This window comes from Olea europaea, unplaced genomic scaffold, assembly GCF_002742605.1.
Source record: "Olea europaea var. sylvestris unplaced genomic scaffold, O_europaea_v1 scaffold998, whole genome shotgun sequence".
Classification (NCBI taxonomy): Eukaryota; Viridiplantae; Streptophyta; class Magnoliopsida; order Lamiales; family Oleaceae; genus Olea; species Olea europaea.
In genome coordinates this window covers 212799-236815 of record NW_019268496.1, presented here as the reverse complement: position 1 = coordinate 236815, position 24017 = coordinate 212799, and the positions used below count along the sequence as shown (strand labels likewise).

The window sequence follows — 24017 nt, the reverse complement described above, 5'->3', positions numbered from 1 at the left end:
ACTTACCAATATATCTACCAACGTCTATCTACCAAAATAAACAAATCAAAACAATTTGCATTTTGAATATTTATTTCATTTTTTTCTATATGAAATCCAGACATGAAAGCATAAGAATGACTATATTTTCTTGCAAATGTTTTGAAATCCACACAGCTAAGTTCTTTATGAGTAAATAAATTATGTAACTGCATTGGTAAGTCAAATACAAAAAGCTTAATTTGTTATAATTTTTCCTCTTGATTGTTTTTTCATTTCCTTTTAACTGCATGCTTGTAAAAAACGAAATTGACTTATGGTTTATTTTCAAATATGGATATCTAATTCATCAAGAAAAGACAATGTTAGAATAAAGTATTTTCATTTTTTCATAAACTTAATAATTATAAGACATGATGAAAGGAAGAACCAATTTCATTTATCTAAATGATTTTACATAGAAAGAATTATGTATTATGATAATTCACAACAGGATACATACTACATTCAACCGTTTAACCACTTATATCGTATCGTTTTACTATCAATAAAAAATAGTCGTCTTAAATACATATTTCGGTTTATCTATTACTTAAACATAGTTTCCTCTTCAATTCTACGTATCTCAAAACACAAGTTCAATATACTCACATTTTTCATTTTTTAATTTTTCAACAAAGTCTACTTACCTAGCTTTTAAATAAACTTCTAAACAAATTGTTTAATTTATACAGTCAATTATTTCGTTCAGTAAATATTCCCATAAACTTACATCAACAACTACGTATAATTTTACTTTTCATGCAGACTCTCTCTTCTACATATATAGATAAAGAAAAAAACAAAAACGATTTAACAAAATCTAGAACAAAAAGAAAATAATTCATAAGTAAAAAACACCAAAAAAAAAAAACCAAAAAAAAAATTCTCCCTAATTAAAATTAAAAATTAGAAAATAAATAAATAATAAATGAAACAATTTACATTTATACATTTCAACTACCAACATTTACTAACCAACATCTATCTACCAACATTCAAAATACTATCCAAAACCTACCTACCCACATTCAACTATTTAACCACCCACATTCAACCATTTAACCATCCTTTCACGACACATTTCACACATTTCATACAGAAACACATTTTTGTTCAACTTTCAAAGTTTTCAAAAGCGAACAAAGTTGAACCACCAGAAAAGGTAATCTTCTTTCCAATAAAAATAGATTTCGAATATATTTATCGTATAGAGAATAAGTAGTTTACCAATACTATTACATTAGGAAAATCATGCAAAATGCAAAAAGGTTTTTATAGATCACTATTAAAGTTTTTGCCAGTTCAAACTCAATCTTGCAGTGTTCAAGTAACAAGTTTTACAGTATGTTAATTCTAAGATAGCCATGTTGACTTGTTCATTTTTTTTATTTTCAAAATGTTTTTTAGGCTAACATTATTCTGAATAATTTATCCTTGCGTACAGAATAATAGATGGATTATTAATGTGATATTTTGTCAAAAACAGTCCGTGCAACGTGGAATCAGTTGCTTCCACGCTGCGTAGAGTGGTTCAACTCCACGCAGCTCGGAGTGCTCAAAGTTTTTTTTATACGTATTTTTGGTAATTAGGCGATAACTTTTGCTACGGTCATCAGAATCGCGCCCATGACCTCAATTCGAAAAACTCTTTTTGACGCGCACGTCCTGGCCAATTATAGTTATTCTCTTACTTTCTATCGTTCTAAATATTTATCTTACATAAAAAAAATTGACTTCATACACTTTTTATAAAAAAATTATGTAAACTGTATTAAGAAAATTATCTCGCGGAAATAATAAACGTTAAGAAAATAATTGATTTTTTTTAAAAAAAAAGGAGTTATACTCATTTTTTAACACACGTTTGATATACGTTTAACTATTTTGGATATTCATTTAAATCATTCGATGTGTCTATGATATAATTTTCGAAATGAGCTTTGAGCGAATATACAACATTTATGGTTTCGACTACTGAACAATTTTTGATGAATTTTTAAAGTTAGCTTGTTATTGAAATTTTAAATTTTTTAAATGATGTCTCCTTTTACACTAAAAATAATTTAAAAGTTTATCAGAAAATTTTCTAAATCACGTAAAAAAAATTATAAGATTATTTACAAAATTAATTTTGTAGTAGTAGTGATATATTAATTAAGTTAAAAAATTTAAATAGGATTGAAGGATAAAATGGAAAAATGAAAATACTTTACAAATGAATAGTAATAACATATTCATTCTTACAGTGTAGGAATAGAGAGGAAAATAAATGTAAAAATTAATGAATTGCAGCAAATTCATTATATATTGTTTGAATTTTAATTATATAAATTTATTTATTTTGTTCGAAAGTATTGAAATGATTATTATATAATTTTGTTCTTGTATGTCGACACAGAAATTTTTTTTTATTCATTTCTGTAATTGACTTTACTTATTTTTATAGTTATATTTTTTTTTAATATTATCTTTTACAATTATTTTTCTCCGCTCATTATTGACTTATTCCAATTTCATAAATTCTTGTATAACATTTTTTCAAATATATTGCGTAATTATTAAAGTTCACAAATTTTATTTATTTAAACTGTATATTTATACTGCAAATTATATTGTTTTCATCTATATATTGTACTATTAAGTTTCAAATATAAAAATGTGAGTAGCTATCCTTTCCGTCACAATACATGTACAGTTTCAGATCAACAACAAAAAACAATGCTTCAAGTAGTATAGATATAATCTTAAATTTATTTTTAATAAAGTTGTAGTACGTAAAATATCATTTGTCATAATAAAAAAAAAAAATTGCCAGCTTCTAAAAAATTATGTTAGATTAGTATATGAATAAATATGTTGACTAATGAATAGTTTTTTTAATAATTTTTACAGATGTCGTTAGAATACACATTATCTCCAAATCAATGGTTCTCTGTTACGATTACTTAATTTGCAAATCATCAATATCTTAAAGATTTTGTAAAACTTATAGATGCAGACGATCAAACTTCTTTATTGTGCAGTCCATTCCATGGATTCATTTGCAAAAGTATGTATAAAAAGCAAAATGAAAAATTTAGCAGCAAATTAATACATGAGTTCATAATGAGACTTATAAACTGCGGTAAAAATAACGAAGTTTGGGTACAATTACACGACCATGTAGCTCATTTTGGCCTGCAAGAATTTTGTCTAATCACTGGATTACCATGCCATGAAGATACTGTTGATCTCAATTTTAGTAATACTCGACTTAGGGATAAATACTTTAATGTTTCAAAGAGAATTACTATGATAAGACTTTCTGAAGTGTTTCATATGTGTTAAAATCGAGAAGACAAATTTAAGTTGAGATTAGTTATCTTCGTCGAATGCGTTTTAAAACCAACTAGAAGATACATTGATTTCAGAACTCTTGGAATGGTTGAACAACTTGATGAGTTCCTTATGTATCCATGGGGACGTAAGGCATATTTTGTTTTATTAATTCATTACAAGAATCACAGCTCGAAAGAATACGAAGAATACAACAAAATGTCCAAACAGATTGTAAATATTCGTTGCATGGTTATCCGCTCGCATTCTAGATATTTTTCTTTCATTGTTTTCCCCATTACATATAATTTAATCATATAAAAACTTTAATATTTCTTTTTACTTATATTTCAGTATTGAATATATGAAGCGTTTTCTCAAATTAGACGACAATTCGGTCATCGTATTCGTACAAGCTTAAAATGTCCACAAATGCATAAATGGCAGCCTCAAATAATATTAACAGAACATGTTATTAGACAATTTTTGGCTGCTCAAGAAGTGTGTTTATTTCAATACACAATTGAATATATGTTTAATTCTTTATAAATAAAATACATCTGATATTTTATTACAATTATAGATTACAGTAATTGCAACGCTAAATCCTATTGAAACAGAATTGGAAATATTCTGGTATACAAATCTTTCGCTACCAATTGACAACCAACATCATACACTAGACAACATTGTCAATGGTGAATTCGACAATGTAACACAACATATTCTAGCAGATAACATACATACACAAGAAAGAACTATCCACACTTTAGATGGAATTGAATCTACTTCTTCTGGCAGCTCAAACTATGTAACTAAACAAGATATGGAACAGATGTTCAATATACACAGACAATATGTCTTTGGTTTCTACGATAGCTTAAAAACACAGATGATTCAAGAATCAACAAAGCAAGAAACTCAGTATCATATAATTTTTGAAAAGCAAGAAGCTCTCTGCCAGACAATTCTTGACAATCAGAAACAATTTTTGAACATCAGCAAAAAGACCAACAAGACTACTTCTAGGGCATACAATCTAACATGCAATCTTATGTGGATACCAGTTTCGGTTTAACGAAGTCTCACATTTATGAACAAAATCAAAATATGCAGAATCAGTTATCTGACTGGAAATACACATGAAAACAATTGTAGCCTCTGTACAACGAGACGTGCCTCCTCATACAAGTTCAGTTGAATTCGAAATCCCTTCAACATCTGAACATACAGAAAACGTTGAAAGATCGACGAAAGAAAAAAAAAAGGTAAGCAAAAACAAACACAATCTCCATCGACAATGTCAACTAATACTTTAGAAGACTATAACATCGACAGATATAAAAACATTAGAGAATGGATATCACAAAATCCATCAGAGTAAGATATCAAATTTAACCTTGTTAACTTAAATATTATAATCTGCATTTTACTTATTTGATGACAATTTAATTTTTTCTTCTACAGCGTATACTAGAAAGATGAAATCGGCAATCTATACGGAAGACTGTCACTGATAAATATGATAAATCAAACGAAAGATATAAATATTGTGGTAAGTCAACTTTAGTAATCATAATTAATTTTACTCAATTATTAATATATCTAATTTACATTTTTTTACTAGCATATTGATATAGAATTAAAGCTGTTGAGAAGGCTTATTCACGACGGATCTCCCATGTTTTCTAAAAAATATGCAATCATGGACCTTAGATTCGAGAATGAATGTGTTCAATGGTATACAATTATAAAAGGAGGAGCTGCCTAGTGTACAAGTAATTTCAATGCATTACAACAGTACATAAAAGAAGAATTACCTGTATCTGCTCGTCCGTGGATAACATACAACTATTTATTGATTCCATTCGCATATTCAGGCAACACTTGATTTCTTTTTCTTGTCGACTTTCAAAAGTGAAAATTTCATGTATATGATTGCAGCCACAACATTCATACACCGGACACAATTAAATTGCGTGTAGAACCAGTTTTGACTGTAGTACAATCATTATTGGTATCTACGGACATTTTCTTTGGCAAACCAACTTTAAGAAAACATAGAAATAAGCATATGAAATTGAAAATCATACCACATCTACCTTGTCAAAATAATGGGTAAGTATCTCAACAATTTACTGTAATATTTAATTTTCTATTTAATTTTATTTTATATTTACAACATTAACATAAACTAACTTTAAATTATTTTTTCTATAGGCTAAATTTTGGAGTTTTCCTTCTCAAATACATTGAATGCTTCGTTTTCGGATATCCATTAGAAGCAGTTTCGCCAAAGAAATTACGTTTATACAGATGAAAGATTGTCACGGATATCTGTTATAATGAATATTTTTTTACATCCATGTTTGTCCTAATCATAACAAATTATGAAAATTCAGTAAAATTATTAAAATACAGTAAGAGTCGTTTATCAAAATTCAATCTATAATCTTCTATTCATAGCTTCAAAATTATTTATTTTAAATATTTCTATACATTGGAATAAATGTAGGTTCTTCGGTGGCAAATATGAGACACTACTTAACACGAGAGATTTCAAAGTATCGCAGTCATATTTTGTTCTGGACATGATGATTTTTTATTCTGGACACTAAAAACAAGATATATCGGTTCAACGGTGCAAGCTCCAATATTCATGAAAGGGCCAACGCATTAGAAGTAATTCAATTTTTGTAAGAAAAATATCATGAAGGGACGTGTGATGTTGCAATTGTAAGTAAGAACTCTTTTAGTTGCTATGGCTGTAATTCTGTTTTTTTTATGCAGGTGTCTTTTTATAGATGCTACTTCTATATTTATTTTAATATTTATAAATATTGTTCCCCACTTTAGATGATGGAAAATTACAAGCTGAGTCGATTCTGGTGAACTCTGGGTCTTATTTGAAGTGTTTGCTTCAGTTGGCAAAAAAATTGTTACAAAAGATGATATTATTCCTGGAAACACTCCAACAAAATTTTATTGGTAATTATTCTTCTTTGTTTAATTTTATTGTTTTCTTTTACGATAGGGTTGTTGTTCATATTGCAAATGTTACCAAATTTATGCTAATCACTAATGGTTTACTAAATTGAATCGTCATGATGAAGTTGTTCTGCTTTGTTTACTTTGCCCTATCGATCAGGCCTACTAAATAATATTGGAATAATCATTTTTAGTGAAAATGAATTTTTCAATCACACGCCATTCGGTTATATAGAATTCGCAAAAGTACATTAAAATAAGAGACTTGAAGTTGTTTGCTTTTTAGCCAATAGTTTGACTGGCGTGCATTTTACATGTCTTTTCTTATTTTTAAATTATGTTCTCAATTCACACACATCTTAGTGACTAATCTTAGTGAGTGTCCTTCATTTTTATCAGCATTAGTGATGGCAAAGTCTAAATTGTACATAACGAACTTTCCATGTCATTTCTGAAAAATAATAAATGCTATTTAATGAATTGTCGTGCTGAAGTATTTGTTTGGCACTCAATGCCCCCATTTAATATCAGGTCTGATGATACACAACTATCCCTGCAGACGCGTTTATATGAATTTTTTGGGATGCATTGTGGTTTATTTTTATTGAAATAGCGATGCTGTTTTGATTAAAATTCTTCGAAATGATCATCGATATTATTTAAACATTTTTTTGCATGTATTTAATGTTGGCAATCCTTGTAGCAGACTTGTGGATACAAACTATGTATTGAGCCATGTACTACAAGATGGGCGGTAAATTAATTTTTTCTTAATTTGTTTATTAAAGCCTTTCACAGTATTGGTACTGTAAATAATTTGGGTTTGATACTTCCAAGTGCTCTATTATTTAATCATTTTCTCGTCCTTATTAATATCGAATTTGTGCCTTGAACAATAAATAGATCAATAAGGTGAAATGTTTCCACAAACCGCAATTTCTCTTTAACTACGAGACAAAATCTCTCTCCTTCTTCTCTTCAAAATTTCCCCAGAATTGGGGCAATTGAGGAGGTTCGGATTCACCTTCATGAGAGATTTAATTTTGAGAAATATAATACCTATGTTGAGGCAGCTACAACCATTTCAATGCAAAGTACATATTAAGGTTAGTCTTCAGGTGCACCTGAAACTATCTGCTTGGCATTTCATTGTAGCATGTTCACTATGTTTGAACAAAATCACATGTTTTCTTTCATGTTAATCTTAATTGAATATTATCCTTATACAATTTCACTAATCATTATGCCAACTTCTATAAGATTTATGTGAAAATTTAATAAACTTTTAGAATAATTTAACTTCCCATTAATATTCGATGCTAACATTACCTCAAAAATACCACAGCCGGTGCATTGCACGGGCATTAAACTAGTCTTGTTAAAAAGTAAAGATTTACTAAATAATAACCAAAATCAACAGATATACATTGAGCACCATTCTATTTACACCAACAAACAAAGAAAAGGCCTCCCTCGATGAGCAAGTCCTTTCTTTCAACTGCAGAAATTGAAGAATATATGGAACTTGAAAGTGAAGATCAAATGATATATTCAAGGCTAAACAAATAAATTTGTAATACAAATATACATGAATCTGTATCTAGATTGCCGTCAATTAAAATCCTCACATACACTGTCATATGAAAAATGCAAACAGGCAATGAAGTAAAGATGAAAATTTAGGGAACTTAGTTAATCACAAGATACAAAAACATCAAAAAATTAAAAATAGAAGAGATTAGACTCCTCTGTCGATTTCTAGGTACTGGAAATATCATCCTCTCATTAAAAATGACAGCAGACACGAAATATTGCATTGAATTCCAAGCATGGTACTCAGATTCTTGAATAACTTGCTATATAGCAGAAATTGAAACACTAATATCTACAATATGATCAGAACGATTATTTTCACACAAGAATATGACTTCCATGTTATAGAAAGGACGAAGAAAAATGTATAACCATTTCATTCTTTTCATTAGATACACAATAATGTAGGCTCAGATTGGAGATGAGAATCTACTGAAAGCTGCAAAGAAATTGAGTGAGTTGTATTTGAAAGCACACCTTCCTCCCATCAATTAAAATCTCAAATTTTACCAAAAGAAAATGGTAAAACTAAAAACATGAAGCAATCCAAGCCAACAATCTTTGTCTTGACCTAGGTGACTTGCTTGAAATCTAGTTGATTCAGACAATGGAAAATTCAGTTTCTAAAATTTTAAGAAATAAAAATTTCTAATGTAAGAACCTATACATTTAATATATGAGTGTGTGTGTGTGTGTGTGTGTGTGTGTGTACATATGTATATATACAGATACATACATATATACATATATATGTATATGTATATATGTATGTATCTGTATATATACGTGTGTGTGTGTATAGGCACTAATGTAGCTTTCACTAAAATTACAAATAAAAAATGTAGATTTTTCCAAAGAGAGGAGGTAATGAAAACAAAACTCCATTCCAAGAGGAAATCGAAAAATAAATATTTAGGCAACAAATAATTAGTCCTATCGGGCTCTAGTTTGTCTTACCTGTATTAAAACCTTCTTTAAAGAGTAAAATTGAGCTGGGATTTTTGTTAATTGGTGAGTCCTCCATCAAAATTTTCAACTCATAAAATGACAATAATGTGTTCAAAACAAGATAAAAAACAACAGCCAAGCCTCAATCTACCTCTTGACTATCACTAAAGAGAGGAATTTTAGAGCCAGTGGTTCCTGTTCTCTCATTGCCATTGTAATCACAAGTAAAAAATCATATGACCCAAGTCACCTTAGTGTAAAAAAAAAAAATAAAATAAAATAAAATAAAAAATAAAAAATAATAATAATAATAATAAAAAAAAACTCCCAAAAAATTTCAGTCAATCAATTACAATGCTTTATAGCGAAAACTCTAGAAAAATATGAAAAATTAAAAAATAATAAAAAAATATTTTTTCCCAAAAATGGATAAAATCAAGATAATGACTAAAATTAAGAGTCATAATCTTAAGGGTTATTCTCTAACAAATCGAATTCAAATTCGATTTAAATTAATCAAGATATAACCAAAACAAAACTTACTAAAAAATGAAACAATGCATAAACAAAGACTTAAATGAAGGAATTTGTCCAAAATTGGCCCCCACATTAGCAACTTTGCTGCTGGGTTTTGTTCATTGACACATTTTCAATCAAATTTGATTATAATTTCATCAAAAACTAATAGTCCTAAAATTTCTCCAAAAATCGGGAAGTTGAGAAAAAATGCATGGAGAAGAAGAAATGAGAGCTACAAGTTTTAGGATTAAGGTATAGATGAAGTTTTAGTAGGGTGTTCTTAGCTTGAAGAACGGAGGGAAAAATTGGAGCAGAAAGAAGACCATATGTCTCCACACTGCATGGAGCTACCATGTCTCTGTACATCTCCGTGCAGCATGGAGCTGTGATGTGTCCGAGCTGTGTGAAGACCATGTCTCTGCGTAGCGCAGTGCGCTCCGCCTTTTCCGATGAGTAACTCTACTCAGACAAAGCCCACTCCCAACTCCGGCTTACCAGCTTACTCCAGAGACGAATTTTATCTCCACAATGTCATCCCTAAACTAATCTCCATCTCTGAGTCCATCCAAAACCAGCAGAAACTCTAGAGTCTACCCCTTTCTTCTGATCTTGTCTAATAATTACTATTCCCAAGTTCTGCCCTTTTGCATCCCTTTAATTTTACACTAAAGAGAATAGATGAAAGTGCAAGTATCAAATTTACAAGCATTTCTCGCTTTTCCTCGTACACCTCTAACTTAAGATTTTACAACAAATTTAAGAACCGAATAATTTCTGAAATAAATTCCAATAGTATAGTTCTTACAAAATTATCTCAGAAGTTAGAATTCACCATGATGTCAAAGCTATACTTGAACAAAATTAATACCATGGCTTGGCTGTAATGAAAATGAAACACAATAATCAATTAAAAATTTAGGAAAAATAATAATTAATTCGAGAGAACAAAAAATTGAAAAGCAGAATTCATAGAAATAGAAAGCAAATGCTTACATGAGAGTACAATAAACATATACTTGCATAGAATGTTTCCTAATGATATGTGACCATGGAATTGCTCGTTTTCGATTGTATAAACAGTTTGTGATGGAGTTTGGTCATGTGTATTGGAATTTTGGACGGAATTGGATAGAGGTAGAGCCGTGCTTGCAAATGAACTTTTGGGTCACGATTTGATCAGATGTTGGAGGTATGGGATTGTAGAGTGGGATGAGGAGATATTTGAGCGATGGTTGCATGAAGTAACGAATGAAAGGGAGAAAAAAAAAGGAAGACGAAGGGAAATTGCAACACGTGTCCTTGGAAAACTTTCGCTCTTTTATATATATGTAGGATAGATTTTGTGGAAACTAATATTTTTAGAGAATATGTGATTAAAAAATAGGGAAAAATTATGGGTCCACATGCAAAATTCTTTTATTGGAAGTGTGGTTAGGAAAAAATAAATTGATGGGGCTTAGTTTCATTTGGTTCTAGGGCTATAACATAAGGAACTTTTACAATTACATTTTTGCTTTATAAAGAAGAAATATCAGTGCATAGATAGACACAAGTTTTATTGCATTAGTTCATTAATCAACAGCTAATCAAGCAAATGACTCTACCCAAAGGGCAAATGTCCCCATGCCAATGGTTGACAGAGTACTGGTCAGCTGTTTATGAGATTTTATCGGGTTACAGGTCGGTTACTGATGATCGACCTAGGTTGTTATGCAGTCGTTTAAACTGAATGCTTATTATTTTCTTGAATGTATCAGCCTGCATGTGAGTATATTGTTAGAGCAAAAACAGTGTCGTGTTGAGTACCGTAAATTTTCGTTTCCTGACTTGATCGTGAATAATAGCCTCCAGGGGGCGTTTCCCGGTGGATGTAGGAGACATTTTTCACTTCTCTCGAGAGCGGGCTCATTACACAATTCATTCTGATGAAGTAAAAGTTTTCGTTACTATGATTCAAGAAGGAAATCAATTTGTAGACTCCTTGCATTAAATTTCCCTAGCAGGCTTCTACTTCTAGTTGTCCTGCGAGAAAGATCTGTCTTTTCTGCCGGATGACTCGTCCAGAGTAGGGCCATCATAACTTCATCGTTGCACTGTCCCTCACATCCACAAGAAAGTCTTGCATTGAAAGAAACGGTTTACATAGAGAATAGAATGTGTTATTTTTCAGGTCAAACAAAATAGCACGTAAGCTGTGTGGAAAATATGCAGTAAAAACCTACCAGAATCCGCCTTAGAGAAACAAAATGGAGGTGTAATTCTGAAAACATTTCCATAGTAACCTCGCTTTCCAATCAGTAATCCCACATCTTCATGTCGAATAGAAGTTAATTGTTTCATAAGAATGATACAGAAATAATCTTAACACCAAGACAAACTGATACCTTTTTTGCTCCATCAAATGCAGTTTTTCAACCTTAGCAGGATTTTTCAGTTGACAGTTTGTGACTAGCTCAAACTCGAGCCTCAGCCTCTTCCCTTCACGCCAGCTATAACTGCATACAAAGATATCAGCCAAAGAAAATGGATAGTTAACAAATTATGCCTTTGCAGATGAGATTCACCATATAATGGTAGTGACATCTACTACGGGGAAAAGGATTCCAGGACACCCATTTGAAAGTTATGTACATATCAGGCCTTTAGATTTGGCCTTAACATGAGGGAGCATGTTGAAGATTAATCTAAAATAAATGTTTATTTATGTCTAACAGTTTAAGCTTTTAAATGAGACACTTGAACGGAAACTTTACTTTCACTCTTGGCTTTGAGGGCATTGAGGTAGGATCCAACAACATGAGAACTCTCCTGAAGTTTCTCTTTCGATCACCCTGAGAACAGCAAGTCCCACTGCACTACGTACAGAATTACCTCCAGAAGTGTTAAAGTAAGTTCAATGAGTCAAGACCTCAGCAATCTCAGGAGTAGTTACTACATCACCAAGAGGAATTCTGTTTCCAATACCACGCACTCAAAAGGAGAATAAGAAACAAAGCTCAAGTGATGCACATCTTGGGGAAGAATTAGGGCGTTTTCTCTTCATCTATAGATAATAGACCTTAAGTAATTATAACTATTTCAGGCACAACACCACGGACCCCAAATCCCCCAAAATGGCTACCAAAGCGAGCAAATACAACCTGAACCTTGTCAGCATACAAAGGCGTCATACATTTCTGATGTACTAGGAGCTAAATAATCCAGGCAACTCCCTGCCTTGTAAAGAAACAATTTGTGAAAAAGTCATGCGAATCTCCTCTTCATTAGTAATCTAAGACACTGTAATGAACAAAATTTTAGTGTCTTTCTTCATGGTGATCTAGTAGTATTTATTCCAACCTACCAAGTACACGATAAAGGATCTAGGGAAAATCATTCAAATAGTTACCACATCATTTGTCTACTTTTTGTCCAAAACTTTTACTTGCAGTGAAACAAGTAGATTAGTGATACACTAGAGAAACCAAATCAGGAACACACGGAATTAAACTAATTCACCCAGATTTACAGCAGTTCATCCTTAACGTGAGAGACAAGTCCACTTGCCACAACAAGATAATTAGGAATTGCATTTGTACCTGTGCAAAATTGAATTTCCAGTTACATAGTTCATTGACAGCCATGGTCCCTGCTGCATTTCCGTTATACACATTCCTCAGCGATAAAATATCATGACAACCTGTGTATAAACGCGCCAAAGTAATAGATAATTCATTTGCTTCTGTTCCAGAATTTATGAAGAATACAACCTACATATTGATTTGAATTTCATTATCAATAAGCCCTCACAAACTTAGCCATTACACTTTCATAATTGGGCTATCAGAAAATGGCAAAGTATCAACAGGCAACTTTGAGGCCACTGCCTCAGCAAAATCAGCAACTGCATGATTGAGGTATAAAATGGTGGAATGTTGTAAGATTTTGGTTTGGTTTATAATAGCCTTAACCACATTAGATCAAGGTGCCAATGCCCACACCTCACATTTGCTATCCCGCCAAAAGCATCGAGATTTCTACTGCCATTATCATCAAACACAAACAGAATCTTGCTGTGGACAGGTTCGTTCATCGTCAAGGCCTAGCATGTTGACAAATATCAATTGTCATAAACGGGTGGCGACAAGACTCTTGAATTGAGATCTTTGCTATGATACCATATCGACGCACCTCATTTTAAGTTGTTATAGAAGGGATAGATTTATTTATTTAAATTTTGTCTTTTAAACGGCACTCTATCAATTCATAATGCCACTTCTACTGCTGAGCATAATAACGTTTCTTATTCCCACATTATTTATAGTAAGCCATAATTAAATTTAATTACACTTATTATCGCTACGCTTTAGTGTAAGTGGTGTCACTAATGGGTTATGGAATATAACTATGCTGACCTAAGGAGTCTTTATTGTGTCTGCTAGAATCGGATGGAGCTCCCCCCACAATCCAAATTAACCCACCCACCACCCTTACCTACCGGCGTCGACGATGACCATTTGCCTGGTAGACACCACAAAAACGGCCTCACACCACAAATCGGCCTCCCCAACCGCTACCCAGTTCTCCTCAGCTATCCTCGACGCGTTTGGGGGCGATGCAACTGGAGGCAGTCCAAGTGGAAAGAAGGCAGAACTCAACAGAGAAGGGAGAGATCTGGGGAGTGCACGGCAGATCCTGCTAGATCCGACCATTTTTCAGGGAAACGCGCCACATCGGAGGCCTCAGCAGAGACCGACGACCCCTGCCGACGCATTGTCTCCCACATGCGCCGCTCCCATCGCGCGTCTACCGACTCGTGTGGGCCATGCGCTACCGTCGAAGATGATCTAGACGCATCCCGCTACTCCGAGATCATTTGGCTTGTCCGTTCTTCTGTCTGATGAACAGCTTGTACACAATCGGGGAAAAAAGTTGGCGAAAATGCGTAGTATGGCTTTCAATCATCGTTTCAGAGTGGAGGTGAAGGACTTCGCAGTATCTATTAATGATTCCAGTACTGTTAAGATGACAGAATGGGGTTCAAAGTTATCATATTCATTTTATATGGGGAGGTATGGCGCACTTTGGATGGTGAATATGGTGGATAGATTGAGGATGACAAGTGAACTGGAGGATTGTGTCTTTAAATTCAATGAGTCTTCAAGAGCTTTCTTGGCACAAGGGTGTGTGAACCGCTGAGGTAGGTATTTGATGATAGCACAATATGGGAGAGGTGTCGGAAAGGAGTTGTCATGGTGCCGGAAGGTGCAAATAGAGAGGGATGGGCATTGGTCTCATAGGTGTTTCAAGCAGTTGTTGATTCATTTGTTGCTAGGGATAAGGCCAAACGTCGAACAGCGAATGAATGAAACATACAAAGGATGACTTATGCTGAAATTACAGCAAATCCACGGAGCTCAAAGCATGCCAACCAACGGATGCTACAGCAAAAGGAAAGGACAGTTAAAGTCAGTGTTAGTGAAGGTCACGACATTTGTTTGAACAAGGCTGAAATAATGGCCTGTGTCCAGGAGTTGAAAGTAGCATTGGAAGAATTACTTAGGCTAGTTGGAAGTGGGCCTGAAACGGGCCCCTTGAAATTGGTACGCTGTCACAAGTGTGGGGTTAGGATGGATGAGGATCCAATCGGTGAAATATACATACCGGGATAGACTCATAAGTAGATATCATCAATTACAGTACATGAAAAGCAGTGAAGAGTTGAACCTTGTGAGTCTCGGGAGAGGATGGAAGCGGGGTACTACAAAAATGACAACGAGGTTGACTTGTGGGGTTGAATCGGAATGAAGTAGACACAGGGATTGCAGTAGAACGAGAGGTGGAATTGCTGTCTAAGGAAGGGGGGTCGAGTATGGAGAACTTGGAGACGATGACAATGGGCATTGTGAAAGAAAACGACGCGACATATTTGACATCAAGGATCACAAACACTTATAATAGGAAAACAAAAGAAAACGACATGGGGACAGAAAAAGCTTTGACGTTGTGGGTAGATGGTGCTAAGAAGGAAGACAACGACAGTGACATTATACAAGTGGTGGAAGAGAAAGAACGGTCATTTGATCATCTGGAGGGCTATCAAAGAGAGGAAAATTCAGAAGCTCGTGTGTTTGAAGTTGGACATCCACCTTCGAAATGGGTTCTACAAAAAATTTAGGAGTTCAGTAAGTTGGTTGGCGTGTGTTCACGAAATTATTTGTTTCGAATCAAAACCTACCGCAAGTGTACGATTCGTTAACAAGTAGTAAAATGGACTATAAGTCCAAGTATCGATCCCATGAGGATTGAGTTAGTTCAAATTAATCTAATATGATCTTAACCGAAACACGATAAGCAAATTGCGTTCTTGTAATTTAACTAACAAAATGTAATCATTGATGCAATTATTGACTAAGGATTATACAAAGTTCAAAGTAACTTGGATGCAATTTAACTAAAACTTTATAGAATTATTGAATGTTCTAACTCACTAGGATCACGAATCCCCAAGCAATACCCGTCAATAGTTATTTATGCAAATTTGACACACAAGTCCACAAAAGATGAATCGATATTCCTATTTTAATTTAGCTATCTCTCTCGAGCAATGTCAAACCTATCCCAATATATGATTCGACTATATTTCTATGATGAATACTAATATACCGACATGCATTATAATTCACGAATATCAATTGATTCACACAAGGCATAGAGGTATATTTCTATCCTCTATCGGACCCTATGACGATTTATACTATGTCGAACCTATTTTCCTTCTTTCGAATGCATAAAACAGGTCACCACATTCATATAATCACGTGCACAATAATTATATGAAAATAAAGACGAAATAAATCAATCAATTCCGGAATTGGTGTTTACATACGTCAAAAATCCAAAACAATAATTAAATGTGGTATTACAAGGTTCATCGATTTTCTAGTAGTAATAAATTTAGCCTAACATGTTAAAAAGAACGAAATTTAAAAGTATTTGAAGAAACGACATCACTCGAATCAATATTCACTCCTATCTTCAATTGGCGCGGTGTTTATCTCTTGTTTTCTCCCTTCTTTTTTCTTCAAATTCTCCCAAAAACATGTAAAAATGGCGTCCCCTTCGTTCTGGTCGAGTTTTTGTATTTATAGGACCCTAAAATTTTGTTTCCATAAGAGTTTCGGAAGAAAAAGGAAACCAAAATTTTCTTCAACTTTTTGTTCTATGCGACCACATAGAGTAATTCTATGTGGTCGCATAGAAGGAATTTTTCACCCCTTTTTTCTTTCGGTATGGTGCTATGCGACCGCATAGAAGATAATACTATGCGGTCGCATAATACTATCTACTATGGAGAAATTGCGTTTTGGTCCTCCAACTTGCATCCTTCACTTCTTAGCATCTTCTCTTCATTCTTTTCATTTCATCACCCCACAAAATCTTCAATTTGGTAATTGGCCCAATAGATTTCTCGATTTGTTCATCAGATCAACTTCTGGATATTTGCACTTTTGGTCCCTAAACTTTCACTTTGCGTCACTTTAGTCGTTTTTCGCATCTTTTCTCCTGAATTTCACCCTGTTCATCGTTGTTTCCTACAATTCACAACTGTACAAGATTAAGTCACAATTCAATCATTTTGCTCATATTTAAGTCATGTTTGTGACCTAAATAAATGTGTAAAAACACACTTATCAAACTCCCCAAAATTGAATTATTGTTTGTTCTCAAACAAGATAGTGACTTAATTATGAACAAACATGGCTTAATACCCTGTTGTGGCTCAGGATTGGACTGAGTATTTAAAAATTTATCTGTGCAAACATGACATCAACCTCTACCTGTCAAATGCATACTTGACGTGTGTGTGTGAATTCATGCTAACGTATTGGGTTCATGATGAGTTTGAGTCCCGACCCTAAGTGGTCAAATGTGTCCTTGCTCGCTCGAGAGATGCAAAACCCCCCAAACTTATTATTTTCACTAAATTATCTCGGGGTTATGTTTTAAAATTAGGAGTTTACATAGCTATAGTCCTCTCCCTCTCGTAGTTTAGATTAATGTTACTATCACAAGTTTACATTTCAACAAGTGAAGGCTCTCCCAAGTTTGATTACTTCGACACTCAAGATTAAAATAGGTTACTTGCCTTGCCTCAAAGGTATAGTTTCCTCAACCAAATGTCTAAGGGCTTTTTTTCATGTTATTGTCTCTTTTTTTTGTTTTTCTCACTTTTCATTTTTTTTTTTATATATATCATCTTCTCATTTGCTTTCTTTATAACCCCGTTAGCGAGCTTTAGACCGATGACTCTCAAACCAGTTGGCTTTAGGGCACAAGGTTTTAAACCCTTGCAGGTTTATTCACTCGAGTTATAAAGGCTCGATCAGATAACTTTTTATTAACCTCTTTCTTTCTTGCTTTCTATATGACCCTTTTAGCGAACTTTAGGCCGGGACTCCCAAGCCAACTGACCTTAGGGCACCAGATTTTGAAATATCTTTACAGGCTTACTTGCTCAAGTCATAAAGACATGAAAAGAAGTGTCTTATTCGCTCAAATTTATCTTATGCCCTTGTTGTTCTAGACACTTAGTTTCCAAAACCACCCCCTAATTTAAGATTTTTACCTAATCTTCACCCCACTGGTCTAGGCAATCCACACAGTAAATTTCATGCACGGAGCCTCCACTCGTCTCAATGCTTTCTTATAATAGCTCAACTATTACCAAACTGTCTTTAGGTAGTTTATGGGTTAACTCAATAGAGGGTTATCATTCTTTTCCTGGTTTATGCTCAAAATCCATTCATTCACCCAACATGTCAAGCATGAATAGCGTGTATAGATAATGTCAAGTATTGCATCAACAAGTATCAGTTAGTCTAATTATCACCAAATCCAAAATTTTGCAGTTTAAACTAGTCCAATAATGACATCATAGCGAACGAGGTTATTAAGCTCACACAAGCATGCATATATATATATATATATATTATTTTTTCACTCATCATGCATGCAATAATAATAAAAAAAAAGGTAATGATGAACACAGATAAAGATGTGAAATAAATTATGTCACCCTCTCTAAACTTAGTTAATACATTGTCCTCAATGTAAGATAAACAAAAGATTAATGACAGAAGTTTTAAAGAGAAAATGAAGATGAAGAATCAAAATGGGATAAACAATACTTCCCTGATCAAAATGGTGGTTGGGAAGGAAAGCTGGGCCCGGTATCATTATCGCTAGAAGGAGAGGAAAGGCGAGATAAGATCTCCCTCAACATGGTAGACTGCTGGGTCTGCTCCATCTGCATGGCCTAAACCCTCGTCTCCAAAGTCCCTAGACCGTCCCAAGATTCGGTCACCCGCCACTGTATACCGTCTATCCGGCTAACGTACATGTCCAGACGCCCATCAAAGGTACTCATCTGTCGGCATGCTACGATGGATTCACTGCTGGCAGTGGATGCGAAGTTTCGTGCAGATGTCATATCTGTCTGCACCTGCTGAATTGTGGTAGTCAGTGCCCCAAAGGATTGCTGAAGCTGCTGCATGTCTCGGCCGTGTCCAGTCATAGTAGCAAACATCTGCCGCAATAATTGGGTGTCTAAGTCAACTGGTGGTGGTGGAGCCTGTGGCATTTCAAAGTCCGCAGCTAATTGTCCCTCTACACCCTGTTGCTATCGCCGGTGCTCATTTTCCAATTTCTACTGATGTTTAATCCTGGCGCGATCCTGGGCCTCGAGTGTGAGGCGTTTGATAAAAGGACTTGATTTCTCCGATGCCTCCCCTGGCTGAACTTGTATGCTAGCCGCTCTACAAATTCTACTTATCAGGCTCAGGAATATCAGTGATGTGTGCCTGTCACCCCATGCACCTATAACGTGTATCTAATTATAAATATAGGTGACCAAGTCAATTTTGTTCTCCCGAACTAAGTGGTAAATAAAGCCTGCCTTCTGATCGGTGAATGTCGTCCGATGGGAGATCGGCTCAATGTTGTGGCAGATGAATAACCAAAGGATGGCGATAGATGGAGTGAGGGAGGTCAATATGATACCAATCAGCAGTAGAGAGCGGCCAAGCATTTTCCCGTCCCAATAAAACTTCAGCTACTTCAACCCAGTTGAAATCATGCGGGATCGGGACTACATTTGCCCAGGTGAGATGATAGTAGTCATGTATTACCTCAGGTGAAAACATGATCCATTTGCCCCGAACCCAAATATGATGCAAATGGTCAGATCCCGGTGTGTCTATTTCAGCATTGAAATTTGCATAGAATTCCCGTACCAAGTTTTCATAGACGGGGTGTGATCTTTCAATCACCTTCTCCCACCCGCAGTTGTGGATGAGATAAACCAGTTCAAAACCTGGGAAATCATCCAATTTACCTGGTCTTTCGGGGATAAGCGCTCATTCCCAGATAACATTGGCATAGCGGGCTGCTTGGTCGGAAGAAAGAAAACGCCTGACTCCCCCTTCGGGATTCCTAGTCCGGGCTGTGCCAGATGTGGAACCAACTTTCTCCTTTCCCTTTGATGTACGCTTTGGGGGCTTCCTACAAAGTTAAAGATACAGTAGTCAGTAAACTGCAGGAATGAAAACGATAGAGGGAATGAGGTAAGCGAGACAAACAGTTTACAAACCCCCCAAACTTGCTTCAACAAGCATATAGAGTACCATGGTGTGTTCGTATCAAAATATGACAAAGAGGCATGTGTAAAGAGAATGCTGAGGTGAAAAATTGGAAAGATAGGCCACAACAAACACATGTAAAAAAATCATATCCATGACCGAGTGTGCATGTTCGGCCCCAGACATCGTCGAGAAATATCGATATTCCCCCGAGCAGGGTCCGGCATATGAGAGCATTCAGTGAGATCTTCCACATATTCAAATTTCAATGCAAATGGACTTCGTTCGATATGTTAATTAATAGTGGAAAGTGTGGGACGTAGGGTGCCGTGACATGCCATGTGCTTATGCGTTGCAAGGTAGAAGGGATGTGATACACGGTCGTTCAAGTGGTTGTGAATGTGGTAGTATGCAAATGCCAAGAAAACATGCTCAAGAACGTCCAACGAAGGTAAAAGAACAAGTTACACACAAACATAGGTCCAAATAACCAAAATGAATCAAGTAATCCGATGAGTAAGTGTGCATGTTGGCCCCCGGACATCATCGAGAAAACTTGAAATTTTCTCGAGCAACCTCCGAGCATATGAAAGTATGTAGTGTCGAGTGACACATATTCAAATTTCAAGCTCATTGGACGTCGTACGGGTACCTAACGCAAGGGACGAAGTGGGTGCGATGAGGTGACGTGAACCTAACACGTGTGCCTTAATGTGTGAGTGGTTGGTGCGTGAGTGTGTCGAGCTCAATTTTGATGGCAATTGGGCTTCACATATATGGGGATGCAAGTACTCAAAATGCCCAGTGCGAAATTGCGCAAAATGTACTTCAATTGTCACGTAGGCAATTCATCGAACACGTAGCATGGAAGATTGAAAAAGAACCTACACAATACCAAAGTGACAATGTTCCACCAATCCCCACACAAACCAAATGTAACATACACCAAACCAACGAAAAACATTGCCCATCCCCCACAATCAGGTTTAAATAGCATATTCTCATGGCGAAACAAATTAGAGAAGACATATGCATAGAAGGAGAAAAGAGGAACGTACATAGACTTCGCACTGGATACGTGGAATGTTGATTGATGGAGTAAATGGGGTGAAGAGTTGAGTGAAGCTCGGCATGTTGATGTGTGTTGGAGAGTGGTGAGAATGGTGTGGGAGGAAATTAAGGGGGAATGGGGAAAATGTCTCGGTCGTGGTTTAAAACCATGACCGAGATCTACTATGCGGTCGCATAGTACTAATCTATGCGGTCGCATAGTAGTAAAAATATTCCCCCTTTTATTCTGGGTAACTATCTATGCGGTCGTATAGACATTATGTCTATGCGATCGCATAGACAAATTTTTATTTTTATTTTTAACACAGAAATGCAAAGAAAAATATTTCCCTCATAAAATTTATATTATTGTTTTTTTTAAAAAGCGTGAACCGTGCACCCAAACACCCAACATCGTTTCAAACTCAACTACCATGTGTGTAATGCCTAGAAAATTATGGGGATGATAGTTCGATCCAAGTAGCATGCATGAACAACCGATGACCCTAAAAAAAATGCAAATGCAGAAATAAAATAATTTTAAAAATAACGTGGAAAATAAGCTAATAAAAGGATATAGTGGGTTGCCTCCCACTCAGCGCTAGTTTATAGTCGATAGCTCGACTATACCGTGTTGCTTCATTCTGATGGGCGAAGATGAACGGTAGACTTTTCCTTTGAAAAATCGCCGCCCCAATGGTGTTTCAGACGCTGTCCATTGACCTTGAATGTCCCATTGCTATCGTGAGTGATCTCAACTGCCCCGTGTAGAAAAACTTGTGTAATAGTATACAGACCAGACCACCTCGATCACAGTTTTCCTGGAAACAGTTTAAGCCTAGAGTTGTAGAATAGCACTTTCTGTCCCACCATAAATTCACGCCTCTGAATGTACATGTCATGCCATTTCTTGGTGCGCTCTTTGTAGATTCTTGAATTCTCGTAAGCTTCCATTCTGAGCTCATCCAACTCATTAAGTTGTAGGAGACGTTTTTCACCCGCAACCTTCAAATCCAGATTCAATTTTTTCATTGCCCAGTAAGCGTGATGTTCTATCTCAAGAGGTAAGTGGTATGGTTTCTCGAAAATCAGTCGATATGGTGACATTCCTATAGGGGTCTTGAATGCAGTTCTATAGGTCCACAAGGCGTCGTCCAATTTCTTAGACCAATCCTTTCATGATGAACTTACTGTGACTTCAAGTATTCGCTTTAATTGTCTATTGGACACTTCGATCTGTCCACTGGTTTGGGGATGATATGCAGTGGCTATACGATGTTTAATGCCATATTTAGCCAACAATTTTCGAATTGACGATTGCAGAAGTGTTTGCCCCCGTCACTGATTATAGCCCTCAGTATTCCAAAGTGGGTAAAAATATGTTTCTTTAGAAACTCAATTACCACCTTCCCATCATTGGTAGGCAATGCAACGGCCTCTACCCACTTTGATACGTAGTCCACAGCCACTAATATGTATTGATTAGAGAAGGATGGGGGAAATGGCCCCATGAAGTCGATCCCCCAAACGTCGAAAAATTCCACATCTAGGATACTATTCAAAGGCATTTCATTTCTCCTAGATATATTTCCGGTACGTTGACATCGGTCACACCTTTTCACGAATTCAAAAGCATCTTTAAATAGTGTAGGCCAATAAAAATCGGATTGAAGGATCTTCGCTGCTGTTTTTGAAGCACCAAAATGCCCTGCATATGTAGATGAATGACAATGTTCTACTATCAAAGGCACTTCTTCCTCAGGTACGCAGCGACAAACAATTTGATCTGTACCCCGCCTGTATAGGATGGGATCTTCCCAGAAATAATATTTCAATTTAGAGAAAAAATTCTTCTTCTAGTGATTGGAGTAATCAGGCGGCATGATAGATCTGGCTAAGTAGTTAACGATGTCTGCATACCAGGGTGCCTCTCCCAAACCAAAAATATGTTCATCTGGGAAGACTTCATTGATTTCCACAGTTTCTGTCTGTTCTGTGGCCTTGAGTCGAGATAAGTGGTCTGCCACTACATTTTCACTGCCTTTCTTATCCCTGATTTTCAAGTCAAACTCTTGAAGCAACAGTATCCAACGAATGAGACGGGGCTTTGCATCCTTCTTTTCCATCAAGTACTTAATAGCAGCGTGATCTATGTAAACGATGACCTTTGATCGCACAAGATATGACCGAAATTTGTCAAAGGCGTAGACTACGGCAAGGAGCTCTTTTTCTGTAGTGGCATAATTGAGTTGAGCTTCGTTCAAGGTCTACTTGCATAGTAAATCACGTGAAATATCTTATTTCTTCGTTGTCCTAAGACAGCCCCAACAGCATAATCACTGGCGTCGCACATTAATTCAAATGGTAGATTCCAATCTGGCGTAATGATCACGGGTGCAGAGATCAGTTTCTCCTTCAAAGTGTTAAAAGTAAGCAGACATTCATCTATGAACTCAAAAGTGGACTCTTTCATCAACAGACAGCACAACGGTTTAGTAATCTTTGAGAAATCCTTGATGAATCTTCTGTAGAAACCAACATGCTCGAGGAAACTACGAACCCCTTTCATGGATGTAGGCGGCAGTAATTCCTCGATTACCTGAATCTTTGCTTTGTCCACTTCAATACCCTTTGCTGAGATTCTGTGTCCTAGCACGATGCCTTCCTGTACCATAAAGTGGCATTTCTCCCAATTCAATACGAAGTTAGTCTCCGTACACCTCTGTAGCACAAGACTCAAATGCTCCAAGCACTCATCAAATGAAGACCCGAACACTGAGAAATCGTCCATGAAGACCTCGATGAATTTCTCAATCATATCTGAGAAGATAGCCATCATGCAGCGCTGAAAAGTTGCAAGAGCATTACATAAACCAAACGGCATCCTACGGTATGCAAAGGTACCGTATGGGCAAGTGAAAGTTGTCTTCTCCTGATCGTTAGGTGCTACTGAAATCTGATTAT

The 24017-nt window shown here is 35.5% G+C and overlaps 1 pseudogene; it reads right to left on the bottom strand.

Moving 5' to 3' along the window:
* Positions 1–11330: 11330 nt before the first annotated feature.
* LOC111392950 lies at positions 11331–13456 on the bottom strand (annotated as a pseudogene).
* Between the last annotated feature and the right edge of the window lie 10561 nt (positions 13457–24017).